The sequence below is a fragment of the Brachycentrus maculatus genome, unplaced genomic scaffold (genome assembly GCF_059751285.1).
Source record: "Brachycentrus maculatus isolate JH-2025_06_01 unplaced genomic scaffold, ASM5975128v1 h1tg000711l, whole genome shotgun sequence".
Lineage (NCBI taxonomy): Eukaryota > Metazoa > Arthropoda > Insecta > Trichoptera > Brachycentridae > Brachycentrus > Brachycentrus maculatus.
The window spans coordinates 340,919-351,292 of NW_028281442.1; the positions used below are offsets into that span (position 1 = coordinate 340,919).

A 10,374-nucleotide genomic window follows, 5' to 3' on the forward strand; every position below is an offset into this window, starting at 1 on the left:
GAAATTCCGACTCTTGAAATGTTTTGATATTGCATGCCTTTGATAACTATTATCACACCATAATTGTGTTTTTGTTATTTACAAAAAACACGCAAGTGTTTCGTTGTTGCGTTAAATGCTGTGATTTTAAACTTATTTTACATTTTGTATTGCGTGGCAACAATTCGTCGATATACACTTTATGAAAACGCCACCAGGTGGCCAATTACTATAGAAAGATAAAACGTTAACTGCGTCGTGTAAATAAATTCAACTTTACAACATTTTGAGTGAGTCCAAATACTTGTTCACAAATCTGGATTGTCTGCAATTAGGAGTTATTTTTTACATTATTTTTGACATCACAACATGGATGAAGAAGAATATTGAAAATCTGGGCATTTACAGGGATTACGACCGTCATAGGCTTGGTTAAGAGATCACTTTACACACGTGTAACATTAACCAATTCTACCCATGGTTGACAACCACACTACTCCAATTTTTTTAACTTCTGATACATGGATTAAACTCGATACACAGTTCTTGAACTCGATAGACTTCACGAGACACATCTGTGATGGGACGAGGTAAGCTTTTTATTAATCAGAGAATCTTTACATTTGTTTGTGTCCTGAAGTCTGAATCCTGGATTATATTCACGAGAAACGATTGAAAACGTTATTATCATTTTTTAGCTTATAATTTGACCGGTTGATTTATTTATAACATTTTTGAGTGTGTTCCATATAGAAGTTTCAAAAAAATTGAGCAGTGTGCATGTCAATCGTTGGTGTATGTTATACGCGTGTAAAGTGATCACTTCACCAAGCCTATGACGGATATATGCCCCGTAAATGTTCAGACTTTCATATTCTTCTTCATCTATGTTGAGATGTCAAAAAATAATAAAATAAATAATATTGATACGATATGAAATACTGAAATGACATTTCACTATTCACGATCCAATTCATTGATTATAATCATGATTTTATTGTTTCAAAGGGATGTATTTTTCCAAATTGTTATTTTTCTTCTATATCGATGTCAAAAAATATATAATAATATTTATATTCGTTGAAAAACTTAACTTACTGACAATACGACCGGTTATAAAATGCCAAAGTCGTTAAAAATAAACGCTTAGAAGCACAGTTAAAGTTATTTACAATGCATAGTTCGCGCGTTTGTAATAAAATCTAACACGCTTATAACAATTCCCTGAAAACGATAATATTTCAGCCTCCCTGAAATAATTTCAACCCTTTCGTGAAACATTACAGTAAACCAAAAATATAACATTTTTGCGTCACATGATTCCGCCGGATGGGCGATGAATGTCATCGCTTTGAATGTCATTACCGAATTACCGGACGCATGGCGTCATGTCCGAAGCTACAGGCGACCCGTGTTACCATGGACCAAAATAGAATAATTTATTTCCACCTAGAGCAGCGGTCGGGGAGCTTTTTTAACCATTACCCCAAAATATTTTTGCAGAAGTCGATATTACCCCCTCTCCCCAGTTTGAAACGAAGACAATCAGTAGAGATTTTGAATAAACATTGATTATTGGATTAATTTACACCGAAAATAAAATAAAAGTTACAAGGAAATAGTTATCTGACTTAGAAAGCTCGAATTGGATCGAACAAAATCTCAGGTTTTGTGGTTTCGTTTTCAGTTTTGAGAGAAATGATGTTTCTTCATGTTTGATATAATTACTTTAAAATTGGGACTTTTTGATGTAAAAGCAGTGGGTGTGTTTGTGTGTATATACATATTTATATATATATATATATATATATATATATATATATATATATATATATATATATATATATATATATATATATATATATATATATATATATATATATATATATATATATATATATATATATATATATATATATATATATATATATATATATATGTGTAAGGGGGCGGGGGGTTATGAGATAATATTTGACTTTTTTTGTAAACATACACAACCACTAAAGCGACAACCCTTTTTTAGAAATAAATCCCTTAAAATACAAATCGCACGTGTTATTTCGAATTTGAATAAGCTTGTTGTGAAACCTCACCCCTTCCCGTTCTACCCTCAAGTCGAGAATGACGTCACTGCGATGCCAGCATTGTGAAATATACCCTTACACTAAAATATATAGGTTTATATTTAGTGGGCACTATTCGTTTTCTGAGTTAGATATCGAGATATTTATTCTATTTTATATAAAAACACGTTTGAATACGAAATATATGATATAAATTCATAAAAATGAACCCAGAAAGGGTTCAAATAAATATAAGCGATTTTTCGCTCTAATATTTATTCAATATTACCCTGGACTGGTACCTGAAACGGAGGGTTGATCGCCTTTCCTTCGCGCTTTAACGATCAAGACAACGCTGCGTTTATATGATGCAGTGCCCTATGCACCTTCGGGTGCGGATGATTTATTTTATAGATATTCTCATTTTTTAAGTCGAGTTGTAGTAAATAAATATTTACCGCAACTTGATATGTAAATATATATATTTTTAATATGAATTGAATTCGTATTTTTTTTAACACAAATATTTCAATTTCATACTATTTCTGTGAACCTAAGCGGCTCATTATTAGAAATAGGTGTCAAACTGTGGTAAAGTGGGTTCAAACCGAGTAAATCTGACTTAAGAGTCCGCGACACTAACCACGGGACTAAAACCCGACACGATGTCAATAAAAATAACTCTTAAAGAATGTTTTTGAACACACTGAAAATGTTAACTGGATTTCATGAAAATTTAGTTACGGGCTTTTAATTATTGAACGTTAACGTTAAAAAATATTAATATTTTTCTTTATGATGGATTTCCTTTTATTCCTACTATGACACGTAATATTATTTATTTATTTATTTTTCAAAACATACATAAGTCATATAAATATAATATTCCCGATGAGTAATTTCTATTTCTCATTTTGGGACATGGGATATAGTTTAACAAGACTGGAACACAAATAATAAAGTTACAAATAAGATTTTTTTTAAATATCGAAACTAATGCAACATGGCAAAATATAAAAACCATAAACATGTTTGATAAATAGGCATAAGAAGTATATTTAAAAGAAATAAATGAGAAAAACATAAGGTAAGAACGTATTTAAAAAAAAACAAATGAGAAAATATAAAAAATGAGAAAATATAACAAATGTGAAAATATAAAAAATGAGAAAATATAACAAATGAGAAAATATAACAAATGAGAAAATATAACAAATGAGAAAATATAATAAATGAGGAAATATAACAAATGAGAAAATATAACAAATGAGAAAATATAATAAATGAGAAAATATAACAAATGAGAAAATATAACAAATGAGAAAATATAACAAATGAGAAAATATAATAAATGAGAAAATATAACAAATGAGAAAATATAATAAATGAGAAAATATAACAAATGAGAAAATATAACAAATGAGAAAATATAACAAATGAGAAAATATAACAAATGAGAAAATATAAAAAACGTAAGGTAAAAACAATATAAGAAAATATGACCAAACACTTCATGTTTATCTTTCCATAAAGTACTTTTTCAGATAATTTATTTTGGATCCCCGAATGGGTTCTATTTTATATATGTCAGGCAGCTGGTTAATTTTACAAAAAACAGGTAATACTTTATATCTAGGGAATATTTCTTCCTATATTTCAAAGAACAGATCAAATAAAGCCTGAACATCTCAGATATTCTAAATGCGAGACCAAACTTCGCATATTGATTGAATCACACGCGCAATACTACGTTCTTATCGGATTACGATTCCTTGCCGTCTTTCGTAAACGTATAAAATTTAAATTTAAAATGAAATATGTGAGAAGAATTTACTTTGTAATACTATTCGCTTCAAACGTTGGCCTTGTCTCGGGGTTCGGTCTCAATCATACTGCGTAGGGATATAAAAATCAGCCAATTTTCCTCAAAATTCACAAATACGATACGTTTGAAAGGCCCTAAGGCCCGGTATTCGTTAAGTCTTTATTTTCTCTAAATCCTGGTAACATTTAACGTTTAAGTATATATTAAATGTTAAACCAAACACTGATTTTTTTAGTCTAATAAGTTATATTTTATTGTTAAAAAAATATAAAAAAAATAAATAAATTTTGTTTCGCCTAGTTATGGCATTTTTAAACGAAAAAACATTCGTTTGAAAATCCCATAACTAGAAGGGTTGTGGTCCCATGGTTAGTGTCACGGACTCAGTCAGAGTTTCTCGGTTCGAACCCACTCTACCACAATTTGGTACCTATTTCTAATAATGAGCCGCCTAGGCTCACAGAAAAAGTATGAAATTGAAATATTTGTGAAAATAATAAAAACACAAATATTTTTCTTTTTTCATTTAAAAAAAATAAAACAAAATTTAGTCACAAAATAAATTTTTTATGTGTTTTACTAATATAATACAACTTGTTCTCTACTTTTTTTTTCCTGGTATATTCATTTATAATTTTATCCCTCAGGCTAAACCAAGCATGGATCTTTCCATGGATCGCTGTGTGCGCTTGAGCTTCTCTGCATTTCTCTTTGTCATAGCCATAGTCTCTAGTGCATATGTGCTCACTGGTAGTATGCAGTATTTATATATATATATATATATATATATATATATATATATATATATATATATATATATATATATATATATATATATATATATATATATATATATATATATATATATAAATAGCAGTACACAGAGACTGGCAGTATAATTTTACAACCAGAAAGTTAAGTGAAATGACAAAAAATACGAAAATTACCTAAAACAAAAAACGATCATAGAAAATTATTATTAAATAAACTAGGTGGAAAAACAACAAAAAATTAAGAAATATTCAAAATTTCTAGAATTATTTTATTTTATTAAAATAAGTTATGGAAGCTAACTTATATTAAATAATAAAATAACGAAAAGAAGTATTCTCATTTACATTAACTTTTTCTCAAAGGAAAACTTAATAAAAGTATCTTAATCTTTTCTTCCACATTCAACGTCACACCTCAGTCAATTTCGAACTTCGTTTACTTTTTTCTTGGAATGTTTATTTCATTACTGACCTTTAGTTTCTCCTGGGAGAAGAAAATTAAGAAGGGTGGGTGGAAAATACATTATCTTCACGAAAATAAAATTATCCCCAGAGATAGCCGGGTATATCGCTTTACTTGAACGCCATTTTATGGGAACTCTTCCATATGTCACTACTCATTAGGTACTGAGTTACTCGTTTTGTAGGCTTAAGACTTATTTGTAAATATACAATACGTAACGCAACCTGCCACGTAAGGAGCCACACGTGTTTCGACGCACTTTTTTTTTTCTTTTTTAGAATATAATATATAGTGGGTGTACTGGCAAAAAACGTTAAATCCAAACTATCAATTTTTTTGTTTGTTTTTTGTTTGTTTGTTTGTTTTGAATATTGAAAGCATTAACTTTGTGGATCATATTGATATATTATTTCGAGAAATAAAAATACTTTGTGTTTTGAGCCACTCACATTTTTATTAACCAACTAGTTTCGGCAACAACCTGTTGCCCTGAAAAATGTAACCCTGAAGAGGGCAACAGGTTGTTGCCGAAACTAGTTGGTTAATAAAAATGTGAGTGGATCAGAACACAAAGTATTTTTATTTCTCGAAATAATATATCAAATTTTAAATTATTGATCCAGTATTATAATGTTTTTAATCTTCTATAAACTAGAAAAATACACAATAAAGTAATTTGAAATATCGTATTTATGTGGTTTGAGAAGTAAATTTAACCTTTAGTTTAATAGCAGGTATTTTAGCAGTCTAAAAGCTTTAAATAACAGGGATTACCTAAACGGGGATTTTAAAGTTAACGTTTTTTGCCAGTGTACCCACGATCTATTGGAGTTACTTTTTTTAGAATTTAAATTTAAAAAATATTTTCATTATTTATAAACTTAATTATCATGACGCTATTCAGACTTTAATTTTATACGTTTTATAGCCTAATATCTACTGGTGAGATTAATTAAGAAAAGATTTGTTCGAATAGTGAAATAAGGAAAGAATGGCTAAGCTGAGATAAGCATTATGGATAAAATTAAGAAAGGTGTGTTGAGATGGTTTGGACATGTAGAACGAATGAGTGAGGTAAGAACGGTAAAATAAATTTATGAGGCGAACGTAGTTGAAAAAAGGAGCAGACCGTGAAAAACTTGGCACGATCAGGTATCGCTCACTCCTTTCAAGAACGTCATAAATCAAAAATCGTCAATTTTCAGCTGTGCGTGTTTTCGGAATGCCCAGAAAATGTACTATATCTCACCAAAAGAGGCATATTTTTAACTTAATATTTACCCGCTACAGGACAGAAAGTGTTGTTTTTGCATTTTGAAGAAAAGGTATTGTTTAATTGTTTTTTTTAAATAAACTAAACATTTTTCAAGTGGAGAAAAAACCTTCAGGTTTACCTAGGTCAGGTACCTAAAAAGGTTTGTTGCACAGTAAAAAGTTTAATAAGTGGCTTGATATGTATTTTTAAAACATTGTGTTATATTTTTAAACTTTAAAAACGCTCTCCTGAAAAATCAAGTTTTTTGATTTATGACGTTCTTGAAAGGAGTGAGCGGTATGTCAAATACTTCAAAGCGGTCAGGTTAGGAGTCGAAATGATCGGCGGGTATGTATGTACATATGAAGGTTGATCACCTTTCTTCCATATGTTAACGATCAAGATAACACTGGTTTATATAATGCAGTGCCCCATGCACCATGCACACATGGGTACGGATAAGGGATTGAATGAAGGATGTATGAAGAGATGTGAATAATGTTTCTAAAGACCGAGTGGTGTGGCGTACTATTCTCTCTGTCTACCCCTGCGGGGAAGCGGCGTGATGGTTAGTTAGTTTTTCTACTCGTGAGTGGATTTAATGTTTAAGTTTGATGTTACCTTAATTTCGTACAATTCGTGAGTGGAAATTCTGCGCAAAAGCTCTCTTAAATCTACTGGAAAATGTATCTTAATCTATTCTGATTCTATACCGTGTCGTAGTCATCAAAAAGTATGACGCTTATGTGTTAGTTTTTTATACCGTGTTACAGTCGCTATATATTTTGATAGCAGGCATCAACTAATCTACTGGGGAGATAATCTCCATCTTGCGAGTTATTAGGAGTCCTTATGAAAAGTTTACGAGGGCGACGCGCTCCGACGCGCCCGACGCTCCGACGCCGACGCCGACGCCGCTTGCCAGATGATATTATAGCCATTTGCTCCTTGATAACTCTATAATTTTCCTCAATTACGCATCGCAGTTGGTAGAGAGGCATTCATTATATTACGACAAGAAACAGACTCCCAGGTTCGATTACTAGCCTGGAAACAGTGTTTAGTATAATGATAACTCTTGGGTTCTCTAATATATGTACAATGAAATTATATTAGAGTGGCATCATTTTTTATTAAACAAATCACCCTTTTTGGATCGTTAGCTTTATATTATATAACAAGCACAATACTTGATTTCTTACTTAATTTCGATAAAGGGAACTCGCAATCTTCAAATTCGGCTGCACTAGGGGTCGGACGTGTTTCGCAATTTGTTTTAAATGTATATATATATATATATATATATATATATATATATATATATATATATATATATATATATATATATATATATATATATATATATATATATATATTAGTATTTATTTTATTAATAGAACTATAGGTGTTTTTATTATTCACAAAAATACTTCAATTTCATACTATTCCTGTGAGCCTAAGCAGCTTATTATTAGAAACAGGTCGGCTGTCCGAACTGAAAATACAGTATGGGACATTTTCTTTGTAGTACGTTTTTTTGCATTTTTGGACTAAGTAGATTCTACTTAGTCCAACAATGCAAAAAAAAACGTACTACAAAAAAATTTCCCTTACTGTGTTTTAAGTTTGGACAGCCGAGGTATCAAAAAATTCAAGTGCGTATAATATTACCCGTGTTTAAAGAAAATAAGGTTGCTATGTATAAAGTATGCAGGCTATTAATTATCCCACCTTTAGGCTCACTATACGATAAATCTCAACTTAATTTTCCTTTAAATCCTGGTAAAATTGGACGGAATTGCATTTTTTTTTATAAAACATTGATTTTTTAAACTGAAAAAAAAGTGTTTTTTGTAATAAATTTATGGTTTAAAAAAATAATGTTGCACATTCAAAAGTAGAGCAATCGAATAACGTTTTATTAAGAGTTGGACTTGACGGTTATTGAATATCAAAAACGTATTAAACAACTGTTAAATTTATAGATTAAAAATAAATAAAACAACTTCGGATTGTTCTAAAACCGCGGTGATGGTGATTTTTTCACGCAAATCTATTCCATTTTTTTATTAAAATTTTACTCGGTAAATATCACTATTCCTTGAAATATTAAAAATTTGTTGAATGAATTAGGGCAAGTTTCGAATGCGGTAAATGAAAAAATACGGGGTTTAATAATGATTTCGAATGAGTCTTATTTAATAAATTGTAGTTTTTGTAGTAAGTAAAATTTAAATAAGCAAAGTAGATACATAGGTACTACCGCAAAATGACTGGCGAATCAGTCAATGAAACCAATTCCACGGATAACGACAGGCAATTCCTCAAAAAATATTATCCTTCGTTCCAAAATTCTGCCGTCTGCGAATTGTAGACTCTCCTTTGCAAATATTATCAAAGAAGATAAAACAAATATCAAAATTAAAATAAAATGAAAAATAAATTTTTGTAAAACAAAATCCGTATAAATAATAAAACAAAATACGTAAAGTAAGATAATACCTTAATGATAACAGTTTCTTAAAAGAAATATTAGCTTTTTAAAACAAATATAACTATTATCGAAAATAGCTGTTTGACAACAACAGTTTCACCTATTGTACCTTTGAAATACATATACATTCATACATAAACAATAATAAAACCGGCATAAAAGACTAATAAGAAGTAATAAAGACAATGATGTGATGAAATCAAAATCTCTATTATCTATTTAAAATTGACTATTTCTTCTGTCCGTGTCGGGAGTACTTTAATATAACAGCGAACACGAGTCGCGGGAAATATTCACATATTAAAAGTTTTCTAAATGTATATGAAATATTCGTCAAAATACATACAACAAAATTCATTTTATTATCATGAAAGATCTATATATGTTTTTCCAATAATGTAATAATACATGACTGCCGCTTTAAACGTAAAGTACATAGACCATAAACTATAAAATCAATCTCCTAATGGACAGTAAATAAATGATAGCCTCTATTAATAGGTATAAAAATAATACCAAAAGTACTTAAGTGTTTAAATAAAGATAAAATTCAATAACTCACCTTATTCCCGCAAAGTTTTCCAGACCTTCCTTTACAACACTGGGAAAACTTAATTACATTTTAGTTTTCAAACTTTTAATCGATAAATTACTTGGAGTTGTTTGGTTCAGAAGTTTTCAAATAAACCAAGTGCGGATCGCGTGTGATCTGCTTTAACGCCTGCCAGCGTTTGGTAGGCAAGATGATGAACATCAATGAAAGTAGAATGCCTGCCTCAACTGGAGCGGGCGTGCGCAGTGCCCTATAGCGACAGTACTGAAACAGGGTTGTACGCAAAATGGAAAAAAGAAATATTTTTAAACAGCAGAAAAATTTGACAAGCTTCGTGTAAGTATTTTATTTATTTATTTAACTGTTTATATAATTGTTTCATTCAAATGTAATACAGATCAAGGTTTGTACATTAGATGGCTTTTGGAAAATAGTGGACAGATAGATAGTGCTTAGTGTACAAAATAAAAGAGATGAAGCAAACATCAATTATAAGGAGTTGAAATAAGAAAGTAAAAATAATAACAATATTGTATATTGTTGATACGTTAATTCATAAAAGCAAGGAAGGTAAAGAAAGTAGAATTGGATAAGATGTTGAAGAGAAAGTGGAAGAGGATTCAAAGAAATATGATATGATGTACAGTTAGGGTTTCAAAAATGTATAGATATGTTTCAGACACTTTTCAAAACTTATCAAAAACGAAGAAGTTATTCATGCCATGTGGAAAATATCTATCTTTATTATTGAGATCAACAATTACATTTTTAAACTACTACATACATTCTTTCGGATCTACGTTTACACAAATTAAACAGGAAATGCGACCGTGAGTGAAATAAACATTCATCCTAAATATTATACCTAATACATCAAAAGAGATCATTCTTTTTGACACCTTTAATGCCTAAAAACCGACACGACAATTTTTTCACGCAATACAACGTATTAAATATTTTTAGAAAACA

General features: G+C 29.9%; 1 protein-coding gene across 1 annotated transcript in view; it reads right to left on the reverse strand.

Annotated features, from left to right (window-relative positions):
• The window catches only part of LOC148300463 (potassium channel subfamily K member 6-like), a 107,176-nt gene extending 97,617 nt beyond the window's left edge, over positions 1-9,559 (reverse strand). The window contains exon 1 of the mRNA XM_088274738.1: positions 9,415-9,559. The gene's annotated coding sequence lies outside the window, so the exon portion shown is untranslated. The remainder of the gene's footprint in view (positions 1-9,414) is intronic.
• Positions 9,560-10,374: the final 815 nt, after the last annotated feature.